Below are 25,778 nucleotides of genomic sequence, written 5' to 3'. Positions count from 1 at the left end.
TAGCACTTGTTTTTCTCAACGTTAACAATTTATAATTTTTATATTTTAAAAAACCAACACAGGCGCAAACATTGCCAAATTTGCATATTCCTCACTTAACTAACTTCCCTCCACACCATTACACTGTTAGATTCCCTCCCCTCACCACGATATAGACTACTTACCTGTATAGTCCAGAGGAGCGGAGCAAGTAAGCCATCTACATACTGGACAGGGGCGATGTGTGAACACTCTAATGGTTTTTTTATTTCGGTCCAACATTTAATTTTATTCATATTTTTTTAAAAATGTGAACGTGTGTGTGCTTAATGTATCCTCAAATCTGTTGTTTTCATACAAATAGGTTGTCTAGACCATCCACTAAGACCTTATCTAATTTTATTAAAGCACCTTGAGCAATTGAAGACGTTACATCACATTGATTGTTGAGGAAAACATGTAAACTCCAAACCAACTAACAACATCTTAAGTGTACTGTGTATATTATTGCTTATGTGTTTAATTTATGTTTTTACTCACCAGATAACTGAGGTGATCTGGCCTCATCACTCTGCGAACTCGACAATAGTGCCAGTGGTGGCTGGGGTGACACTGCCGAAAGTCTTCGCCTGGGTGGGGATGATGGAGGTGCGGAATCAGAGCCAAGACGCCGTGTCTTAGTTGGCCTCCTGGGTAAGTGGCCCAAGCCCTGTGATGGGCGGCTTACAGGAGGTCGGCTTCCAGAAGCAGAACCTAGGTGCAAAATTTAAACTTAATATTTTGTACTTCTATGTGTTTTCAGAATATGTGACTACAGTGAAGACTTACCTGCAATACCGGCATCATCCTGACTTGTGTGAGGCCTGTCTGGGCGGCTGGTCTGTGTGACTGTGGAAAAAGTGACCCCAACATTATTACCATGTTTTTGGAAAAATGACCCACTGAAAACCATTAATGTACTGTAAGCATCTATATGGTTTTGTTTAAAACAAATTTTTAAGCTTAAGAGCTTCTACATTCATGATTTTGAGTTGAATATCAAAATGTACTTGATGTGGCACACAATAAATTTATTTAAAATAAGTTTTTGGTCTCAGATATTGCAGAGATTGAGTACTTGCAAATATTTTTAAAATGTAATGTTTTAAAAATTTCCCCGCTTTTCTGTTTGTTAAAAAAACAAAAACCTTTTGTGGATTTTAAACAAACACACATGTTCAAGCATTATCGCCAAAAATTGCAACAAAAAAAGAAAAAAAAACATTCAAAACACAAACACACCTTAAGGGAGCATAGGCATGCAATCTGTTTTGTGAGAAAAAAATCATCCTTTAAACTTTAAAAATGAAATTAACTAAATTTTACAGACATTTTAAGAACAATATTACAAAACAAACTTACCATCCTGCGTGGGTCGGTCCGAATCCCGGACATGAGTAGCAGACACCACTTCGCCAGGAATCAATGCCCGCACAGGCTCCTCCCAGTCCCGATAGCTTACACGTAAAGGTGGCCCACCTCCGGTTCTCCGTGCAGATTTGGACTCTTTGGCCATCTTGGCCTTGACACGCCGCTTAATATCATAGAAACGCTTGCGGCACGTGTCCTCTGTCCGCCTCACCACACCCTCACTATTCACAGCAAGTATGACTTGCCCCCACAGGGCAGACTTCCTGCGGGAGGACACCCTGGCAGCATCCTGACCAAACAATTGGCGATGGTGCTTCATCAGCTCACGCACCAACGCCATGTTTTCAGCATAGCTGAACTTTATATTCCTGCCAGTCTTGGTAGTGGTGCGTGGCTGCGGTGCCACAACACCATCACTATCACTGGAAAATCCAGCAACAGGCACCCCCTCCTCCTCCTCCTCACTAACCTCCTCCCTCTCACTACCCCCCTCCACCTCACTACCAGCCTCCACCTCACTACCAGCCTCCACCTCACTAACCTCCGCCACCACACTGACCTCTGAGTCGGACATGACAAACAACATAAAACACACAAAAATGAAAACACAAAACACACTCCTCCACTACTCCTACTACACACCACACAGCCAACACACACGCTCACTCACTCACAAACAATGACAAAAGACTGAAAAAAAAAAACAAGGACAAAAAAGTTTACAAACTGGGAAAAAACAATACTACAAAGATCACAAGACTACTAACACACACAGTACAGCACTCAACAATCACTAAACTCCTCTCCAAATCCACCAAAAACTCCACCAAACTCACCAACTCCAAATACACCTTCCTCTCTCCTCTCCACTAGCTAAACCCACGAGGTGCGGAGTGTTTGGGGCGTTTTTATAGTAACATGCACAGACACTCCTCCTTCACGAATACAACCAATCACGGCCGCGTGACGTAAACGAAACTTAGGAGTAAAAACGCGGCCGCAAATTCCAAATCACTGCCGTAACAGACTTGTGACGCAGTCGTAAAAAAAAACGCAACAACGCGGCCGCAAAATAGCAAACGCGGCCGCATTCAGCAGCAAAAAAACACGAATGACATCGACATCGGAAGATACGGAAAATACGAATACGACTGCTTAGTAAATGAGTCGTAATCAATTCAAAAAGTTGCAGATTTACACTGTCGATGTCAGTCGTGATTGAACTTGAACATGATTCTGAAAAATACGAATCTTAGTAAATATACCCCATAGTTCCCCAATAGCTGCCCTTCAAAAGGATAAGTGACAATTTCTCCCTTATATCCACGGAGTGACTAAACATCCCATATCTGGGGCCAAGTTCATATTATCCGGTTTTGCCTACGCTATGCCATACATCTACAATTAACAACCTCTACATTTTTCATTTAATCTAATCCTCATATCCATTATAAACTAACTATTGCAGCCGTTTTTGCATTCTGCCTCAATGTAACTCCGTTTCACTTTCCTACTATGGGCATATTCTGCCCTTTTCCAACATGGCCCGTTTAACTTCGGACACGTGATTCGGTCCTCCTATTCCTAATCGGCACCAGCCGCTGACGTCAGCGGCACAGCAACAGGGAAACATACGCTGTGCACCTCCCATACAATCAACCCTCGGGCTATGATTGGCTCGTGCCTCCAAGGGAGGCATTTTTAAACTCTCTAGCTACCCGCACCTAGACCCAGGAAGTGAACAAGCCCTGCGGGGCGAAACGTGTTTTCCATTCCAGTCACAGCGGGTCCACCGGTTCCAGCCACAGCACATGAAATTGCACCTTCATTTTCTGAATATACTCAGGTCAGATACATCCATTTCCCGGCTCCAGCCGCAGCACTTGAAATTGCACTTCTATCACTGAATGCATTCAGGTTATGTGCATTGACACCAATGATCTACTTCTAATCAGTGTTACAGTGTCTGGCTGCAGCGGGTCCGCTGCCTCTAGCCGCAGTACAGTACATTATATTTTGGATTGTGGGTACAATTATATGTACGTTTTGCACTTGCCATACCTAGAGATTCAATACCTTGATATCTACTCTACATTTAGTGGTACTGCTGCCCTGAGCTTAACGGGTCCGTCCTTTTCAGCTGCAGCTTCAGAAAGTGCACTCTTATTAATGGATACATTCAGGCTACAGTGTTAATGTTTATGTTTTATGTTTGATGACCTATGTGCAATAACTTATCCTCTTGTCCTCTGACAAGTATCTTCAATTCCAGGGAGCTCTGGTAGACATAATCATAGCCAGCATCTAATGAATGTCCTCTCTGGTTTTTGGTCATCCACACGGCCACTGTAATAACACTGGCCTCTCTCATAGGTGTACAGGCATATGGTACAGTTGATACGAAAGTACTTCTTAACTACCCTTGTGTCACGGATGTGTATAACCACAGACCTTATTGCAGTAACTTCTCCAGTCCATTTATATATATATACATAATTTTTGGGAGTATCTCATTATATGTCACAAATAATTTGTGAGGCCTCTATTTTTCATCTCTTTTCATTTCTGTGGACTCTCATCTATGATCCAGGGGCACAATACCACAGATGTGGGATTTGATGCATCCTGCCTAACGTAGAAAGCAGATCCACACCTGTACTCTTGTGATCAAACTGTCACACTCTCTTATATAGGTGCACTCTCATTGGAGTCTGACCCACTTTCTCTACTATCAAACCACACTGCTAATGCCCGATCTCGTCTGATCTTGGAAGCGAAACAGTGTTGGGCTGGGTCAGTACTTGAGGAGGAGACTCACAGGGAATACCCAGTGTTGTAGAGTACCAATAATTTTACATGATGTGTGGTATGTGACATCAACAGCAGCATCACCACTTGTCTTTAATTTCTCAACAACCTTTTTTTTGTTACTGCATATAGTCTATCCTAAAGGACCAATCGTAGCCCTTTGTGTAATAGATTTCTAAAATATTTGTGCATTTTTCTGACAACCGGCATGAACTCTGTACTGTCTCGTCAATTATTCTGACCCTGACTACACAGACGTTAATATTTAATTGACCACACTATGGTTTCATTAATACAGATTGTCTGTACTGGTCGGGTTGAAATGGGTGTAAGACTCTGAAGCGTCTACATCCTTTCTTATCTCACTTCCTGAGACAGGACCAGAACATTTTATATATTTTCATATACCTTCTCAATTTCTATCCAATGTGCACGGAACTCATTTTGGATCAAACTTTGTGCAATGGGCAATCACATTTATTTTAAGGAATATCCTAATAAAGTTATGTTTTATCAGCATTTCTTATGATTTGATAATCATCGAAAGTTATTTCAATCAGTAAAGAGTGCGCCCACACAAGAGCCTTCTGTTCTCTCCCTTCTTTGGTAAATGTTAGAATGACAGGAAAGGCTCTGCTTCGCCTGCCTCACCCCACATCACTGACCAATATGTGAGCATGTAATTTCCACGTTAAATATAGGCAATAGCAAATACAACTTGGTACAGAGAAGAGAATTTAAAAAAAATTGTTCTACAAGAATTAAAAATGCAGAATATTAGAACTAGGGTTGATTCAATTCAACCATCAAAAGAACATAATTTAAAATAGATACCGTACATACCAAGAAAGATAAGATAAATTGGTAAGAACTAGTGGAGTACTTCCTCCAAATGATTATTATGGCTCCACATGGGTCTATAGGGTCTAGTCAACGTTTCATGGTACTGCCCCCCGTCATCAGGACCCCCTGATGACGGGGGCAGTACCCCGAAACAATGAATAAATCACCACAATCTTTTATTCAGTTTGAAGTCCGAGAGTGCCTCTGCTTCTTGGAGAGTATTGGAGGGGGTTGGCAGGCCCCTTGAGAGCACCCTGGCAGGTTATTGCAAGCTTTCCACGGAGTGCCGGCTTTTGGAGTTTGGTATATAATTATATATATATACATACATGGATAATTCTCAAATTATTAAGATCTAGAGATGAGAGCGAGGGTAATAAAGGGTTACATACAAAATAATGATAAATTCTTTCTAGAAGTATAGTTAAAATATGTATTTCAACAGCGTCAATGTGGATATGGCTCAAAATATCTAAGAGTAATAAACAATCCTTTATGTACTTAATCATTCAAATAATTATCGTACTTTTATAAGTTTAACATTAGGTGGATGTAATGCAGCATGCTTATACAATCAAAATTCCTATTTCTGGAGTGATCAAGAAGTGCTGCATATACTTATCTGGATAAAATTATCAACCAGTATAGGGTGTGGATCTCCTGCAAATTTAGCAGTGAATGATTACTGAATGTGCCAGGCGCTGTATTTATACCCCTAGGTGATTACACTTCCTCCTATAATTTGAGAGTATAAGGGGTTTAAAACCTTAATGACTAATTACTTGGTAAATACTTTAATAGAATGCTATAGAAGGGATTAAGAAAACAAATATTGGAATTATGGAAAGGAGAAATAGTGATAAGGGCTATTATATGTCCTGATTTGTGAAAATTAAGTTTTTGGTGCCAAAAAGTATTCAATATGGATGCGGTGGAACACACTTCCGGTATTGTGCGTTCCACCATGTTGTGTGTAAGAACACAATTAATTAGAAAACGGCAATGTATATTGTGTGTATATCGGCTCTAGTACTAGCCAATGCCTCCTGAGCCATTTACCTCATCCCACGTCCCTTCATTTCACTGTTTTTTAATAACAAGGAACTGTCTAAGAGGTTCTACTTGTTTGCATTGGCACAGTATTATGGCATTTTTTTGGTGCTTGATATATATATATATATATATATATATATATATATATATATATATTGGACCTGTGCTTTAAAGTTTCTGAACCCTTCAGAAGTTTCTAGATTTCTCCTTAAATTTGGCCTAAAATGACCTCAGATTTTCACACAAGTCCTAAAATTAGATGAAGAAAACCAAATCAAACAATTGAGACAAAAAAATTAGATGTGTGTCACAAAACGAAGGCTTTCAGCGATACCAAGCCGCGTTCTATCTTACCTCCGCCACAAGCCCTGGTGTGCTCCGTCATCTGTGCGGTCTCATGGCATCCTGCAAGGTCAGCCGCTATGCTGTGGTTCCGCTGTCAGCGTCGATGGATCCGGTGGCCTTAGCAACCCCCTAGGCCTCACCACACCGGAGTTCCCTGCAAAACCAGCTATGCATGTCGCCATGACAGTTCCTGGTCAGCTGGCCTTCCTGGGCCCAATCTGGAATCACTTCCTCATCAGGTGAATCCCTCAACCAGTCAGCAGAGAGCAGGAGGTATAAATTCCAAGTCCCAGCACTGGTAAGCTGTCAGTGCTTTGTTATCTCTCAGTCTGTGTAAAGCTCCTGTATCTCCAGCTGTAATTGACTAAGTGCTAATCCCATCTCAGTACTAGCTGACTCCCTGACTGATCTTAAATGGCCATACCACTATTTACATCTCAGCGTGTCCAGGTACATACTGTAGGTGTGCCATCTAAAGACTGTTCTGAATACCACCGCTAGGGTGTTTCATTTTGTAAGGCAAAATATAAAATGTAAAATTTTTGCAGACTTTGTTTACGCCCCGAGTCTTAATGATGTAAAAGATATATATATGCCAAATTTCAAGAAGATTGGATAATATTTAGAGGTTGCACACTTTGATCAGTTTTGTAAAAGTAGGCAAAAAATATGATTTTTCAATGTTAATTACTTTTATTGGGAAAACTACAAATCACAAACTTAAAATAATACTAAAACTAGACACTAAGATTAATAGGTAGTATGATAGGCCAAAAATGTGTTATATTAATCAACTTTGAACAACGCAATCCCTTCTTTTGTTCGCTTGGTGACGACTTTTCTGTGATGCTCGACTACTCTCAACAAGAATTGTTTTTGTTGTTCGTCCCTGACCGATTCGTTAAACTTTCTTATCACAGCAATTCCTCTTTCTGTGGTATCATTTACCACCTTAAGAGCGTTCACATGGCTTCTTAGAGAATCACTGCAGTATTCTGTCACGTCGTGGATCCCAAACAATTCAAAGAACGTCTTTGTTTTATTAGTAACGAAATGGCTGAGGTCTTTTCCTTCAAAAACTAGGTTTTTACCCTCTAATCGTTTCATTTCCTTTTTCTTTGCAGGTCTGGTTTCTAAATTTTTATTCATCTTCCTTCTCAGCCTGAGTAATACGCTCGTCCAAAAAAGCCAATCCTACGTTTGTTTCTGACAGATACCAAAGGTGTCGCTTAGCAACTGTGAGAGCACTGTTTTTGACGTCTGCATCTGTGTAAGTGCTCAGAAGCTGTAGCATATCCAAATCATTCTTTGGAGCCCATCGACTTACAATTGCCTCGTGCCAAAAGCGAACATATACGAGGCTGACAAAATGTGCAACCCGTTTCATTCCTTTCAATTCTCTTTGAGGAATATTCAACTGTTTAGTGAAGAGGACAATTTTAAGTGCATATTGTCACGGGGCTTGGATTTTGAATATCCGGAGTTGTGGCTTGGGTTTCGGTGTCGGTAGCTTTCCACAGGATAAACCGGGCAGGCTGGATAAAAGTCTTTTTCATAGGACTTCTGAGAGGATTATGCTGGAGCTGAAAACTGAGGATTCAGTCATTGAAGTGAAGAAGCATGGAGTTCTAGGAACTTGCAGAGAAACTGGAACAGAATGCTGTAGATTCAAGGCTGTGGAGCACAGATTGACACACACACACACACACACACACACAGTACTGTGTGAGAGACGTTGCACTGGCGATTTCTTACCCAGAAATCCCCAGATTTATACCTGCAGACTGTTTCCCATTGGTTTTGCAAACCTTGCAGGTGACTGAGTGTTTTAGATTAGCTGATCCTTCCAAGGCGGCGATGCCCATCCCATACCTCTGCAGCTGGAAGCTGCACAAACGTTTGCTGCTGCCTCTGAGACCTCTCCTCCCAGATATGCCTGCAAGTCGAGCCCCTCGCCAGCAGCCCGCACCCCCACCGGAAGGACCGCGCCAGAACGTCCGGACAGGTAAGTACCGCTGGTCCCGGAACCCGATCCGCCGGACCGTGACATTACCCCCCTTTTAGGGATGGCCACTGGACAGCCACCAGGCTTGCTGGGATTCTCTTCATGAAACTTGTGAAGCAACACAGGGGCGTGTATATATGATGGATCCTCCCAAGAACGCTCTTCAGGACCATACCCCTTCCAGTCCAGGAGATATTGTAGACGACCGTGTCGCATCCGGGAATCAAGGACCTTCTTAACCTCGAAGTCGACCCCACGGTCTGTGACCACTCTTGGAGAACGGGGAAGAATTTTGCAGAACTTGTTTAAAATTAGGGGTTTTAGAAGCGAGCTATGGAAGGTTGTGAAGACTCTTAAATAGGAAGGTAACTTAAGTTTGTAAGTTACTGGGCTGATCACCTGTTCCACTGGGAAGGGACCGATGTAACGAGGAGCAAATTTCATAGACGGAACACGTAACCTCAAGTTACGAGTTGAGAACCAAACTTGATCACCTACAGATAGTTTAGGTGCAATTCTTCTTTTCTTATCCGCCCAGAATTTATAACGGATGGATGTCTTTCGTAGATTTTGATGAACTATTTTCCAAATTCTGGAGAGTTCCTTAAAAGTTTTTTGTACTGCAGGAAGATCCAGATTGGGTAGAGCCAAGAACTGAGGAACCCGGGGATGTAACCCATATACTGTGAAGAAGGGAGTATGACCTGTGGAAGAGTGGTAGGAATTGTTATGAGCAAATTCTGCCCATGGCAGCTGTTCGAACCATCCTGAGGAAGCCTGTTGAAGGCGAAACTAGTTGATCGCAGAGATGCCCTGTTTAATTGTCTGCCGGCAGACACCCGTGGTTTATGGGCTCCGTGTGATTTGAAGTAAGTTTACTCTTCGAATGCTATACCTGGGACAGAAATATCTACTGGACTCAGAGAATACAAATCTGAATTGACTATATCTAAGATTACCTTTTGGTTAGAACAAGCCTGTTCATTTGCATGGAAAACTACTCCATTCTGGGAGATTCAGAACTACACACTATACAATAGCTCTATGCATCTGGGAGCAAGTTTGTCCTGAAATAACTTTGTGAATAAATCGCTTAAGAGAGCGTATCACAAGTTCTATATGCTCTGTGTGTGTTTTGTTTTGTATTTTATTTTCAGTATACCGGTATTAGGAAACACTAGAATTATTTTAGGATATTTTTTATGAATGAATGAAAAAGATACTAGACATATGATCTTATACTCTACTCTTAATAAAATAAATTTTATTTATAATTCTCTTGTAATGATTGATGCTTGATTAGTGTTTTCAAGTAACTATTTTAGACTCACTCTATAGGTTTTTAGCGCTGGGAGACATCTTTTCTTTTGTGTATAGTCCTATAATTAGGGAGGATAGTGGAATTCTCACTACTCTCCATAGCAGCTTGAAGTCATTGAGTGAGGCAGAAAAGCGCAGTCCTCAACTTTCCCTTATTCCAGCTGTTTCGAACCAGTCTCCTGGGAGGAAGAGACATGAATTCTGAGGAAGGTCTCCAAATCTTGGTTGACTTTTTCCGTGCTCCCGTTGGTCTGAGGATGATATGCTGTAGAAAATTTTAGTTGAATTTGTAAAGCTGTGCAGAGAGCTCTCCAAAACCTGGCCACGAACTGGACTCAGCGATCGGAAACTATCTCGGTTGGCAGACCATGGAATCTGAAGATTTCTGAGATGAAGAGCTGTGCTAATTAAGGTGCCAAAGGAAGACCCTTGAGGGGTACAAATCGAGCCAACTTGGAGAAGCGATCGACAACTACCCAAATGGTTGTGTACCCTTTAGAGGTGGGTAAATCTGTGACAAAGTCCATAGAAAGATGTGTCCAAGGCAACTTGGGAACAGCTAACGGAGACAATTGCCCAATGGGACGTTGTCAAAGGATCTTGTGTTGTGCACATTTGGTACAGGAGGCAATGAAGGTAGAGATATCAGACTTTAAAGAAGGCCACCAATAAGAGCGCTGAATAAATTCAGTCGTCTTGTGGACTCCAGCATGACCGGAAAACCGTGAATAATGAGCCCAGGATAATAGCCTCTTCCGGAGAGAGAGAGGAACGAACACCCTCCCCACTGGGGGTTGAATCTTAGTCAAAACAAAATTTTGAGTCTCTAGTACCGGCTGAGGAGGAGGTGAGTCCTTAGAGTCGTCTGATGAGTAGGACCGGGAGAGAGCATCTGCTTTTTTGGTTTTGAGCCCCGGGTCTAAAAGTAAGAACAAAGTTGAATCTGGTGAAGAACATAGCCCACCGAGCTAAGCGAGGGTTCAGACACTGGATATTCCTGAGGAAGATGAGGTTCTTATGATCAGTGAAAATAGAGATGGGGAATTTGGCTCCCTCCAAGCAATACCGCCAGTCTTCTAGAGCTAACTTTACGGCCAAAAGTTCTTGCTCCCCTATAGTATAATTCCTCTCCGCTGGAAGAAATTTTTTGGAAAAGAATCCGCATGGATGCAACTTGTTATCCTCCGACCTCTGGGAGAGGACTGCTCCCACAGCGTCGGCAGAAGCGTCAACCTCCAATACAAAGGCTTTGTTGGTATCAGGTTGCCTTAGAACCGGAGCCGTAGTGAAGGCCTGTTTCAAGTGTAGGAACGCTGCTTCAGCCACTGATGACCATTCCCTAGGATTAGCCTCCTTCCGGGTGAGAGCGGTGATAGGAGCCACTATAGCAGAGAATCCCTTGATAAATCTTCAATAGAAGTTTGCAAAGCCCAAGAATCGCTGTATAGATTTAAGAGTGTTGGGTTTGGGCCAATCGAGGATCGCTTGTACCTTGGCTGGGTCCATCTCCAACCCAGAGCCTGAAATTATGTACCCCAGGAAAGGCATAGAAGGCTGTTCGAAAACACATTTTTCAAGCTTGCAGTATAAGTGGTGTTGCCGCAGTCTCTTAAGCACCTTTTGAACTTGCAAACGATGGTCTTTCATAGAGGACGAGAAAATCAAGATGTCATCTAGATAGACTACGACCGATTTATACAGTAGATCTCTGAAGATTTCGATTACAAAGTTCTGGAAAACAGCTGGCGCATTACTAAGGCCGAAGGGCATGACTTGATACTCGAAATGCCCATCTCGAGTGTTAAAGGCCGTTTTCCACTCATCACCCACTCTAATCCGGAACAGATTAAATGCTCCTCTGAGATCTAATTTGGAGAAGATTGAAGCACCCTTAACTCGATCAAAAAGCTCCGAGATCAGGGGTAATGGGTAACGATTTTTGATTGTTATTTTATTTAAACCCCAGTAATCGATGCAAGGGCGAAGACCTCCATCTTTTTTCTGTACAAAGAAAAGCCCTGCACCGGCCGGGGACGTGGAAGGCCGGATGAACCCTCTGGCCAGATTTTCCTTAATGTACTCCGACATGGATTCTGTCTCAGGAGCCGTGAGAGGGTATACTCGCCCCCTAGGAGGTGTTTTCCCAGGTAGAAGATCAATAGGACAGTCCCAGGATCTGTGAGGAGGAAGAACCTCTGCTGCTTGCTTGCTAAAGACATCGGAATAAGAAGAATACTGAGGCGGAATTAGAGGATGAGATTCCAGGTTGCATTGATTCAGAGGTTTGATACAAGGAAGACAGGAATGGGAACAGGTCTCTCCCCAAGCCAAAACTTGCATATTTTCCCAATTAATTCTTGGGTTGTGCCTCTGGAGCCAAGGAAGCCCTGAAACAATATCATGAGTAGCCTTCAGAATAACTAAGAAATTAAGTAACTCCTTATGGAGTGCTCCTACACATAACTGAAGAGGGAGAGTCTGTTGGGTGACAATTCCACTGGATATTCTGCTGCCGTCCACAGCGGAAAGAGAAATTGGACGAGGAAGCTTGACTGTAGGTATCTGAAATTGCTGCACCACATCTGCTGTGACGAAATTCCCAGCGGCTCCCGAATCTAGAAGAGAATGGAAATGTTTAGGACCCTGCGGCAAGGTCAAGGTAACTTCAAAGGCTGGTTCAGAGTGAGATGGAGACGAATTCAACACTCCTAACCTAGTGTCTCCACGGCTGGTTAGGAGGTCCAGTTTCCCGGACGCTGAGTGCAGGAAGCTACCAAGTGGTCGGAAGCTCCGCAATACAGACACAAGTTCTCCCTGCGTCTCCTTTGACATTCCTCAGGCGTGAGGCGAGCCCTATTAACTTGCATAGGCTCATCTTGAGTCACCTCAGGTGGAGAGGTAGAAGGAGGTGGCAGAGGACGGAATCTCGGACGTTCCCCTCGATTCTTTTCCAATTGTCGCTCTCGGAAGTGCAGATCCACCTTGGTACACAGGGAAATCAGATTGTCCAACTTGGGTGGTAAATCCCTAGTAGCCAGTTCATCCTTAAATTTCTCTGCCAGACCACTCCAGAAGGCGGCTACTAATGCTTTCTCGTTCCAACGGAGTTCAGAGGCATAGGTCTGAAACTGTACTGCGTACTGACCGACGGTCCGGTTCCCTTGCCGGAGACGCATTATCTCAATAGAAGCCGATGTGGTCCCTCCGGGTTCGTCAAAAATCTTCCGGAAGGAGACTAGGAATTCAGAGTAATTATCAAGTAGGGGATCGGCTCTTTCCCACAGAGGTGACACCCAGTCCAGATCAGAGCCTGCCAGGAGAGATACTATATAAGCAACTTTAGCTTTCTGGGACGGGAAGTTGAAAGGCTGCAGAGAGAAATTAATCTCACACTGATTCAAGAACCCACGACACATCTTCGGGTTCCCGTCGAACTTGGTTGGCGTGGGTAGGCGTAATTAAGAGGGTGACGCAACCATCGGCACTGGAGGAGGTGCAACCTGTTGAGGTTCAGTTCGTCGACTGGCGGCCATGTTGGCGATGTCGACCTGCATGGAATCTTGGCAAGTAGATATACCTTGAAAAAATTGCGCCAACTGACGCTGGGACTCCTCCAGACTCCCGACACGAGAAGCGATACCCTGTAGAAGGTCCGTACTGGAACCTTGCGCTCCCTCCGGATCCATATCGCCAGTGCAAACTGTCACGGGGCTTGGATTTTGAATATCCGGAGTTGTGGCTTGGGTTTCGGTGTCGGTAGCTTTCCACAGGATGAACCGGGCAGGCTGGATAAAAGTCTTTTTCATAGGACTTCTGAGAGGATTATGCTGGAGCTGAAAACTGAGGATTCAGTCAGTGAAGTGAAGAAGCATGGAGTTCTAGGAACTTGCAGAGAAACTGGAACAGGATGCTGTAGATTCAAGGCTGTGGAGCACAGATTGACACACACACAGTACTGTGTGAGAGACGTTGCACTGGCGATTTCTTACCCAGAAATCCCCAGATTTATACCTGCAGACTGTTTCCCATTGGTTTTGCAAACCTTACAGGTGACTGAGTGTTTTAGATTAGCTGATCCTACCAAGGCGGCGACGCCCATCCCATACCTCTGCAGCTGGAAGCTGCACAAACGTTTGCTGCTGCCTCTGAGACCTCTCCTCCCAGATATGCCTGCAAGTCGAGCCCCTCGCCAGCAGCCCGCACCCCCACCGGAGGGACCGCGCCAGAGCGTCCGGACAGGTAAGTACCGCTGGTCCCGGAACCCGATCCGCCGGACCGTAACACATATATTGCCTTTGCCATTCACCTTGTTTGATGCAGAGCCCCTGGGATCCTGAAACTGAAGTCGTTTTCAGACCAACATCCAAGGTACAGGAGTGAGAGTTGTAATAACTCTTTGTAGTCTTCTCTTGGATGACTACACCACTAGGCACCTTTTCTAGCAGCCAAATTCCTCTTTTGGTTCCCATTTTAAAGTTCAATTACCTGCAGAAGATGAAAGAAATACATGAGAAGCCCGTTAGTACAAAGCACTTCAATATTAGAAATGTCACTAGTTTGAGATAAAAGTGATCAATGTGTGCAACCCCTTAATATTATCCAATCTTCTTGAAATTTGGCATATATATCTTTTACATCACTGAGACTCGGGGTATAAGCAAAGTCATATGAAAATCACATCTTTGGAAAAATGAAACACCCTAACCACCGCGGTATCCGTTCAGATGGTCGACCATGTTATGGTCGACAGTCATTAGGTCGACCACTATTGGTCGACATTGACATGGTCGACATGGACACATGGTCGACGCGTGAAAATGGTCGACACGTGAAAAGGTCGACATGATTTTTTTAACTTTTTTTTTCTTTTGGGGAACTTTTCCATACTTTACGATCCACGTGGACTACGATTGGAACGGTAATCTGTGCCGAGCGAAGCGGTAGCGGAGCGAAGGCACTATGCCCGAAGCATGGCGAGCGAAGCGAGCCATGCGAGGGGACGCGGTGCACTAATTGGGGTTCCCAGTCACATTACGCAAAAAACGACACCAAAAAAAGTTAAAAACTCATGTCGACCTTTTCATGTGTCGACCTTTCACGTGTCGACCATTTTCATGTGTCGACCATGTGTCCATGTCAATGTCGACCAATAGTGGTCGACCTAATGACTGTCGACCATAACATGGTCGACCATTCATACCGGAACCACCACCGCGGCATCTGTGCCTTGCTGGTTCCAACCAGCATCCAGAAAACCTGCATTGCTGATATCCCACAGCATTTTCAGAAAACCTGTGCTGCTGGTTCTGCCCAGCACTCCGGAAAACCTGCATTGCTGACATCACACAGCATTCCCAGAAAACCTGTGCTGCTGGTTCCGCCCAGCACTTCGGAAAACCTGCATTGCTGACATCACACAGCATTCTCAGAAAACCTGTGCTACTGGTTTCGTCAGTACTTCGGAAAACCTGCATTGCTGACATCACAAAGCATTCTTAGAAAACCTGTACTGCAGGTTCCGTCCAGCACTTCGGAAAACCTGCGTTGCTGACTCCACACAGCCTTCTGCCAATCTGTCTGCTGGTAACTCCCAGCATTCCTACTGCTAGTCTTCATAGACTTTCCGTTTTCAGTGACCATCCAGCTATCCAGTGCACTGGTGGTTCATGCCACCAGTGTTTCAGTACTCAAATAGCTGGTCACTTCCTCTCCTACATTCCTCAGCCAACTGCCAGGACTGCATGAGGAGATCATTAAGATCTTAAGCCTGCGCAATTCTGTCCACAACTCTCAAGTCCAAAACCAGAGACCAGACCTAGACCGTGTTCACAAATAACCTCAGCCATGACAATGTGCTCATGTTTTTATGGAGGAAAATTATCCAATATCACATGTGTGAATGGCAAAAATATGTGACCCTTTGCTTTCAGTATCTGGTATGACCCCCTTCTGCAGCAATAACTGCATGTAAACATTTCCAGTAATTGTTGATTAGTCCTGAACATTGGCTTGGAGGAATTTTACCCCATTCCTCCGTACAAAACAGCTTCAACTCTGTTATGTTGGTGGGTTTCCTCACATAAACTGCTCGCTTCAGGTCTTCCACAACATTTCCATTGGATTAAGGTCAGGACTTTGACTTGCCCATTCCAAAACTTTAAATGTATTATTCTTTAACCATTCTTTGGTCGATTGACTTGTGTGCTTTGAGTCGTTGTCTTGATGCATGACCCATGTTATCTTGAGATGCAGCTCATGGACAGATGTCCTGACATTTTCCTTTAGAATATTCTGATATAAATAATTTTTCATTGTCCCATCAATGATGGCAAGTCATCCTGGGACAGATGCAGCAAAACAGGCACAAACCAAGATACTACCACCACCACCACCACTTTATTTCACAGATAGTATTTATGCTGGAATGCAGTGTTCTCTTTTTTCCAAACACCACTAGGTAGCTGCTGCAACCGGCTACTTCTCACATAGGTAGCCAGGCAGCGCACATATTCCTGTGCCTCGGTACCCTCCACCCCTCCTGGCTTGACCTTCTATGTCTGCAGCATCTGAAGAGCTGCATTGTTTGACCAGGAGGAGGCTGGTGGAAGCTGCTGGTCCGGGGCAACATAAGTACAACCTAGCATGCACCCCTGCCCTCCATACTGCCTATCCATACTGTCCTCCATACTGCCTAGTAATGTGTAAAAGGGGGCTCTGCCTGGCGTAATGTGTAAAAGGGGCTCTGCCTGGAGTAATGTGAAAAAAGGAGCTCTGACTTGTGTAGTGTGCAATAGTGGGCTCTGTCTGGCGTAATGTGTAAAAGGGGGCACTGCCTGGCATAATATGTAAAAGGTGGCACTGCCTGGAGTAATGTGTAATAGGGGGAACTTCCTGGCATAATATGTAAAAGGGGCACTGCCTGGAGTAATGTGTAATAGGGTGCACTGCCTGGAATAATGTGTAATAGAGGGCTCTGGAGTAATGTTTAAAAGGGGGCACTACCTGGCATAATGTGTAAGTAGGGGTCTCAGTCTGGAGTTATGTGTAAAAGGGGGCTCTGTCTGGAGTAATGTGTAGAAGGGGGCTCTGCCTGGCTTATTGTGTAAAAGGGGGCTCTGTCTGGAGTCGTGTAATAGGGGGCTCTGTCTGGAGTAATGTGTAAAAGGGGATCTGTCTGGAGTAATGTGTAATAGGGGGCTCTGCCTGGCGTATTGTGTAAAAGGGGGCTCTGTCTGCAATAATGTGTAAAAGGGGGCACTGTATGGAGTAATGTGTAAAATGTGGCTCTGTCTGAAGTAATGTGTAATAGTGGGCTCTGTCTGGAGTAATGTGTAATAGGGTGCTCTTCCTGGAGTAATGTGTAATAGGGGGTTCTGTCTGGAGTAATGTGTGAAAAGGGGGACTGTCTGCAGTAATGTGTAAAAGGAGCTCTACCTAGTGTAATGTATATAAGTGGCACTACTGTGTGGCGTAGTTTGAATAATGGAAACTAGGTACTTTTTGCTCTACTTTTTGGACTGGAGTGGCTCTCTCCATATCCTTATATTGTTTGACACCGCAGAACATTGGTTATCTACTGTGAGTGTGGATAGTACCTATATAGTAACGTAGTTTCTGAGGTTGAAAAAAGACAATTTGTCCATCGAGTTCAATCTGTTGGTGATCTCCTACACTTTAATATTTTAAAACTGATTTTAACTGTGGTGAATGTTTAGCTGTTATGTCAATTCATCTTTTTTTTATATATACTATAGTGCATGATTTACCCCCCCATAACCCTGCATATCCTTATCCATTAGGAATTTATCTAGCCCATTCTTAAAAGTAATGATCGAGTCCGCCATTACTACTCTCTCAGGCAGGGAATTCCAAATACGTATTGTCCATACTGTGAAGAAACCTTTCCATCTCTGGGTGCGAAATCTCCTCTCCTCTAACCTAAGTGGGTGTCCGTATGTCCCTTGTGTTGTTCTTACCAAAAACAAACCCCCCCCCCCACTAGCTCTGTGTATTGTCCCCTTATATATTTGTAAATGTTTATCATGTCTCCTCTTAATCTCCCTTTTTCCAGTGTAAACATGCCTAGCCTAGCAAGCTTTTCCTCATATTCTAGTGTCTCCAACCCCTTAATCAATTTGGTCCCCCTTCTCTGAACCTTTTCTAGTTCCAGGATATCCTTTTTATAGTAGGGTGCCCATAATTGTGCACAGTATTCGGGATGTGGCCTCACTAGTGATTTATATAATGGGAGTACAACACTCTCATCCCTTGCCTTATTTGCTGCATTCCTACTTTGGATACTACTGCTAAATTTGTTATCTATGTGAACAACTAAATCTTTTTCCAATAATCCCCTAGTTTTTCCCCATTTAGTGTGTAGGTAGTATATTTGTTCTTGCTACCGAAGTGCATTACCTTACATTTGTTTATATTTAACCTCATTCTCCATTTTGCTGCCCATTCTTCTAGTTTAAATAAGTACCGTATTTTTCGGACCATAAGACGCACCTAGTTTTTAGAGTAGGAAAACTGGAAAAAAAATATTCTGAACCAAATATATTTATGAAAATGTTGAACAGTAATAGACCAAGTGCAAACCCTTGTGGCACTCTACTTAGTACTTCAGTCCATTTCGAGAAAGTTCCATTTATTACCACTCGCTACTCCCTTTTATCCAAGTTTCTAACCAAAGTGCATATTATGCTCCCTAGCCCAAGTTCTCTTAATTTGTAGATAAGCCTCATGTGAGGTACTGTCAAAAGCTTTAGCAAAGTCTAAAAAGATTACATCCACCTCTTTACCCTGATCTAGGTGCACACTAACTTTTTCATAAAAGCCTATTAAGTTAATTTGACATGATCTATCCTTCACAAATCCATGTTGGTTCCTATTAATAACCTTTTTGGACTTCAAAGAACTCATGTATTCTATCTCTCAAAGTACCTTCCCCACTATAGATGTAAGACTTACTGGTCTGTAATTACCCAGTTCATATTTACTTCCCTTTTTAAATATCAGCAAAACTTCCGCTATACGCCAGTCTTTGGGAACCATGCCTGATGTGAGTCATTGAAAATCAAATATAGGGGTCTTGCGAATTCAAGACACCTATATAGGATGCGGTTGGGATGCCGGCAGTCAGAATCTTGGCGCCGAAATCCCAACACGTGGCCAGAATGCAGATGCCGGAACTCCGACATCAGCCGAAATACCAGCGCTGGAATCCCAATCATATATATTCGGCCCACTATTATCTTGAGCCCATGGTGGTGGTGGTGAGGGGGGGGGGGGGGGTATTTATATATATATATATATATATATATATATATATATATATATATAGAAAAAAAAAATTTTCTTTAATTTATACTTCTCATTTTGTATGGATCAATAAAGGAAAATTAAATAACATAATCCAGTTGGATCTGATTCTTTTGATTTGACATAAGTAAACTTATAGTGATGAATGGGACATATATGGGATATGTTTACCCTGTACTTTGATTGCTCATCATATTCTGGCGTCTAAGAGATAAAATGAGCGTTCTAGGTGAGGCAGGATGGGAATTAGCTGTGGCATAGAGTCCTACGCATAGACACAGTGTCAGTATTGATATTGGTTTGATTTTCATGACTGAAGATGGAAGGAATCACATTTGATCTTCACACATGGTGTTTTGTCAGTCAGATTTCTGCAAGCGTGGCTGTGTGCCCACAAAGATTCATCATACCAAAGTGCTCAGCAGAAGCGCAGAAGATCTGCCCATCTGAGGAGCGCAGAGCTGTAATGGAAAGCCATTCATTGCTGGGGGTCATCATACAGGTATTTTCCATATTATATGTTTTTATGTTTTCACATGACCAGGGCCGGTGCAAGGTTTCTTGGCACCCTAGGCAAATTGTCTGCCTACTGCCCCCCAACGTCATCAGTTACTCACTTTCCCAGTCACTAAGGTGAAAGTTCATAGGTGGCATCTCATACATTTCCCAGCCGTCTGACTGCATTATCTCTCAAAGATATCATTATTTCATAGCTACACTCAGTGGCACCACCTTCCATGATCCTGGCTCCCTACCCAGCTGCCTATCTCTTTCTATTTCATTCATCTCACATACATACATACATACATACACTGCCTCCCTCATACATACATACATACATACATACATACATAGCCTCTCTCATACATACATACATTTCCATACACTGCCTCTCTCATATATACATTTATACTCTCTCATTCCTTCACAACTCTCTACTTTTTCTCTGTCTTTCTCATTCTCGCTCTCTTTTACATATATATTATCTCCCTTTATTTCTGCCACACACACATCTCTCTTTCTATTTTATTCTGTCTCTTATACATATATACATACATATTCACTGCCTCTCTCATACAGACACTGCCTTTCTCATACATACATACATACATACATACATACATACATACATACACTGCCTCTCTCATACATACATAAATATTCACTGACTCTCTCATACATACACTGCCTCTCTCATACATACATATTCACTGCCTCTCTCATACATACATACATACATACATACACTGCCTCTCTCATACATACACTGCCTCTCTCATACATACATATTCACTGCCTCTCTCATACATATATACATACATACATACACTGACTCTCTCATACATACACTGCCTCTCTCATACATACACTGCCTCTCTCATACATACATACATACATATTCACTGACTCTCTCATACATACACTGCCTCTCTCATACATACATACATACATACACTGCCTCTCTCATACATACACTGCCTCTCTCATACATACATACATACATACATACACTGCCTCTCATACATACACTGCCTCTCACATACATACATACATACATACATACACTGCCTCTCTCATACATACATACATACATACATACATACATAGCCTCTCATGCATACACTGCCTCTCTCATTCATACATACATACACTGCCTCCATCATACATACATACACTGCCTCTCATACATACATACATACATACACTGCCTCTCTCATATATACATTCATACATACATACACACACTGCCTCTCTCATACATACACTGCCTCCCTCATACATATATACATACACTGCCTCTCTCATACATACATACATACATACATAGCCTCTCTAATACATACATACATACATACATACATACACTGCCTCTCATACATACATACACTGCCTCTCTCATATATACATTCATACATACATACACTGCCTCTCTCATACATACACTGCCTCCCTCATACATACACTACCTCTCTCATACATACATACATACATACATACATACATACACTGCCTCTCTCATACATACATACATACAATGCCTCCCTCATACATACACTGCCTCTCTCATACATACATACATACAATGCCTCCCTCATACATACATACATACATACACTGCCTCTCTCATACATACATACATACATACATACATACATACACTGCCTCTCTCATATATACATTCATACATACATACACTGCCTCTCTCATACATACACTGCCTCCCTCATACATATATACATACACTGCCTCTCTCATACATACATACATACATACATACATACACTGCCTCTCTAATACATACACTTCCTCTCATACATACATACACTGCCTCCATACATACACACAGGGTTGATATCGGGTGACCGGCGGTTGGGAGACCACCGGTCACCATACTGAAGCAGGGATCCCGTCTGTCAGATGGCCGCCGGGGGGAGGGAGGGGGGGGGACATCCATACACTGCCTCCATACATATATAAACATACACTGTCTCTATACATCCATACACAGCCTCCATACATACATATATACATCCAAACACTGCCTCCATACATACACACACATATATACATCCATACACTGCCTCCATACACATATACAGTACATCCATACACTGCCTCCTTACATATATACAATACGTCCATACACTGCCTCCATACATATATACACTACATCCATACACTGCCTCCATACATATATACAGTACATCCATACACTGCATCCACACATACATACATACACTGCCTCCATACATATACACATCCATACACTGCCTCCATACATACACACACATATATACATCCATACACTGCCTCCATACACATATACATTCATACATACACACATATATACACCCATACACTACCTCCATACATACACACATATATACAATACAGCGATACACAGCCTCCATACGTACGTACATACATATATACATTAATACACACACTGCACCGTACGTACGTACGTACTGTATATACATCCATACACTGCCTCCATACACATATACATTCATACATACATACACACATATATACAGCCATACACTACCTTCATACATACATCCATACACTACCTCCGTACATACACACATATATACACAATACAGCGATACACTGCCTCCATATGTACATACATATATACATTCATACACACACTGCACCGTACGTACACTGCCTCCATACATACACACATATATACAGCCATACACTACCTCTATACATATATACAGTACATCCATACACTGCCTCCGTACATACGTACGTACATACATACACACATATATACAATACATCGGTACACTGCCTCCATACGTACATACCTACATATATACATTCATACACTGCCTCCGTCCGTCCGTACATACATATATACATTCATACACGGCCTACGTACGTACACAGCCTCCATACCTCCTCCATATGTACATACATATATACATACACTGCCTCCATACATACATACATACATCCATACACTGTCTCCATACATACATCTATACACTGCCTCCATATGTACATACATATATACACACATACATAGCCTCCATACATACACACATATATACACTGTCTCCATACATCTATATACACATAATGTCATCATACATACTGTGCATAAATCCAACCCCCCTCCCACCTTCAGTGCACACTTTTGCAGCTACCACTTCCCCGGGGTGTGACTCCAGGCAGCCACTACTCCGGGTGCCCCACCATCGCTCCAAGGGGGCGACATCTTACCGCTGGCCAGGAAGCTGTACTGTTCCCCGCTGCTGTCACCATCTTCCGGTTCACTGCTGCTGTTGCCGGCGGCTCCATAGTGCACAGCAACAGGTGAGGGGCGGGCGGCCGGCTGCTGCTGGCGGGAGGCACTGTTCCTGGTGCTGCCGCCAGCTCCGACTGCACAGTGCGCTGAAGATAGCGCGCCTGCTTCTGGGGGAGGGGGGGGGGGGGCTGATGCCGCACTTGTCCTCAATCCCCTCCGGAACCCACAGAACTATATTTAAAAAAAAACCGGTGCCGTGGGTTGCGGTGGAAAGTGGAGGCTGCTCACTCCTAGTTGTGCTGCTAAGTGCCGCCCTCCAGCGGCCGGCGCTCTAGGCAGCTGCCTAAAGCTGCCTAGTGATAGCGCCGGCCCTGCACATGACATTTGTTTACATGCTGTGTCAGAAAGGATTTTTCACACTGTAGATAAAATAAAGACACATTTGGTGAACTCTTACATCTGCCAGAAAAAGGTAATGTAGCTTAATTTACCTGAAGCAAATTTACACCATTCAGAATTTCATTTGCATTCAATGCAAAACAATCAGCGAACAAAGTTAACGTTTTAGCAGATGCTCTCCAGGCCTCCTTTTAAAGACTTACCGTAATAAAAAGCTGCATTTTTAATCAATCATAGCAAAATGGTGAGGCTGCACTGGACTGATGCATCATATGCCCTCTATAGCAGACAGCACCAAACCAGAATGATCACATTGGATCTGTTATGTCCTGCTAATGAAATTGGCTTTTTCTTATAGTCACAGTGCTGGAAATGTAGCTAGCGTACATGGTTTGTGGAATATCCTGGTGAAATCATAGCTATAGTATTCTAAACTTCCATCTGCGCAGGTTTATATTGCTAGGACATGGATGGCTCCTGCTTCTCCCACTGTCCCCACTGGATGGCCCTGGTCAACATTACTGTCTCCCATGAGCGTTTTATGTATCAGAAGCAAAAGTGTCCTCTGAAGTTTGATAGAATCTGGACCTTCTGGCAAGAATCTAGATATGATCTTGAGCCCTTTTCCCACAGATCATTCCTAATCCATTTATGATTAATTTTATAGTGCCCATGTCTCCTATTGTGGTATTACTTTTGCCGATTTTTATTTTTTATTTTTTATGCACATAATAGCTATTGTCCTATTTTATGCTTGTCTTATTTATTGATCTCTTTGTATGCTCTATAGGCACTGAGCAGAGCTGGATTAAGGCATTGGGGGGCCCGGGGTTCTTGAGATAGGGGGGCCCTAAGGTCTAAAATGTTATATATACTGCTCAAAAAAATAAAGGGAACACTAAAATAACACATCCTAGATCTGAATGAATGAAATATTCTTATTAAATACTTTGTTCTTTACATAGTTGAATGTGCTGACAACAAAATCACACAAAAATTATCAATGGAAATCAAATTTATTAACCCATGGAGGTCTGGATTTGGAGTCACCCTCAAAATTAAAGTGGAAAAACACACTGCACGCTGATCCAACTTTGATGTAATGTCCTTAATACAAGTCAAAATGAGGCTCAGTAGTGTGTGTGGCCTCCATGTGTCTGTATAACCTCCCTACAACCCACACAAGTAGCTCAGGTAGTGCAGCTCATCCAGGATGGCACATCAATGCGAGCTGTGGCAAGAAGGTTTGCTGTGTCTGTCAGCATAGTGTCCAGAGCATGGAGGCGCTACCAGGAGACAGGCCAGTACATCAGGAGATGTGGAGGAGGCCGTAGGAGGGCAACAACCCAGCAGCAGGACCGCTACCTCCGCCTTTGTGCAAGGAGGAACAGGAGGAGCACTGCCAGAGCCCTGCAAAATGACCTCCAGCAAGTCACAAATGTGCAAGTGTCTACTCAAACGATCAGAAACAGACTCCATGAGGGTGGTATGAGGGCCCGACATCCACAGGTGGGAGTTGTGCTTACAGCCCAACACCGTGCAGGACGTTTGGCATTTGCCAGAGAACACCAAGATTGTCAAATTCGCCACTGGCGCCCTGTGCTCTTCACAGATGAAACAGGTTCTCACTGAGCACATGTGACAGACGTGACAGAGTCTGGAGACGCCAAGGAGAACATTCTGCTGCCTGCAACATCCTCCAGCATGACCGGTTTGTGAGTGGGTCAGTAATGGTGTGGGGTGGCATTTCTTTGGGGGGCCGCACAGCCCTCCATGTGCTCGCCAGAGGTAGCCTGACTGTCATTAAGTACCGAGATGAGTTCCTCAGACCCCTTGTGAGACCATACTGCTGGTGCGGTTGGTCCTGGGTTCCTCCTAATGCAAGACAATGCTAGACCTCATGTGGCTGGAGTGTGTCAGCAGTTCCTGCAAGACGAAGGCATTGATGCTATGGACTGGCCCGCCCGTTCCCCAGACCTGAATCCAATTGAGCACATCTGGGACATCATGTCTCGCTCCATCCACCAACGCTACGTTGCACCACAGACTGTCCAGGAGTTGGCGGATGCTTTAGTCCAGGTCTGGGAGGAGATCCCTCAGGAGACCATCCGCCATCTCATCAAGAGCATGCCCAGACGTTGTAGGGAGGTCATACAGGCACGTGGATGCCACACACACTACTGAGCCTCATTTTGACTTGTTTTAAGGACATTACATCAAAGTTGGATCAGCCTGTAGTGTGTTTTTCCACTTTAATTTTGAGGGTGACTCCAAATCCAGACCTCCATGGGTTAATAAATTTGATTTCCATTGATAATTTTTGTGTGATTTTGTTGTCAGCACATTCAACTATGTAAAGAACAAAGTATTTAATAAGAATATTTCATTCATTCAGATCTAGGATGTGTTATTTTAGTGTTCCCTTAATTTTTTTGAGCAGTGTATATATATATATATATATATATATATATATATATACATACACACACACACAATGTATCGTTTAAACTAGGGGAGTTTGGATAAATTAGC

At 43.2% G+C, this 25,778-nt stretch overlaps 1 pseudogene; it reads left to right on the top strand.

The window, feature by feature from the left end:
- The first annotated feature begins 4,112 nt into the window (after nt 1-4,112).
- LOC134944948 (5S ribosomal RNA) lies at nt 4,113-4,231 on the top strand (annotated as a pseudogene).
- The last annotated feature ends 21,547 nt before the right edge of the window (nt 4,232-25,778 follow it).

The sequence above is a fragment of the Pseudophryne corroboree genome, chromosome 1 (genome assembly GCF_028390025.1).
Source record: "Pseudophryne corroboree isolate aPseCor3 chromosome 1, aPseCor3.hap2, whole genome shotgun sequence".
Taxonomy (NCBI): domain Eukaryota; kingdom Metazoa; phylum Chordata; class Amphibia; order Anura; family Myobatrachidae; genus Pseudophryne; species Pseudophryne corroboree.
Note: the sequence above shows the minus strand (reverse complement) of the source record. Positions and strands in the feature narration are given on the sequence as shown.